Genomic DNA, 598 nt, shown 5'->3' with positions numbered 1-598 from the left:
CGCATTTGCAGAGTTTCCTGAAGCCTCTAAGGCTTTTCCAGAGATCTGGTGGAACCAGACCTGGTATCTCATGAAGTATCATCGCATGCAAAGACAAAGAAACACCCCCACGGGCATAGTTAATGCAGACAAACCTTAATGGCTTTTTTTTTTTTCCCCTCCGGTTGCAAATGTATAATTAATCTCAGTTCAAATTTACATGTTTGATCTGCTTCTTTTAGGCTTCAGATGTCTTTGAAGGAAGGGGAAGACCTTGTGATTTGATTTGGAGTGCCTAGGATACGCTCAGTGTTTACATGGGCAGATCCCCTGCGCCCAGTGCCGGTCAGATGTGGGGGCTCCTGTCTTGCAGACGTGGGGTGGGAGGGCAGGGGCTGAGGTGCTTCCCAAGCCGGGCCTCACGAGCCCTTTCCCCCCAAGCCACCATTTCTCCAGGGCTTCCGTGAGCGGTGAGGGCCCCTGCGGCCCAGTGGTGGAAACTTGCAGACAAGAGGAGCTAATCCTCCCGCAAACAGACCTTGCGAGTCCTCGCTCCTGCAGCGTAAAAGAAAAGAAAGGCGTAGAGATGAAAAATGTATCCACTTCAAACAGGGAAATG

The sequence above is a fragment of the Fulmarus glacialis genome, unplaced genomic scaffold, assembly GCF_000690835.1.
Source record: "Fulmarus glacialis isolate BGI_N327 unplaced genomic scaffold, ASM69083v1 scaffold2890, whole genome shotgun sequence".
In the NCBI taxonomy this organism is placed as follows: domain Eukaryota; kingdom Metazoa; phylum Chordata; class Aves; order Procellariiformes; family Procellariidae; genus Fulmarus; species Fulmarus glacialis.
Note: the sequence above shows the minus strand (reverse complement) of the source record.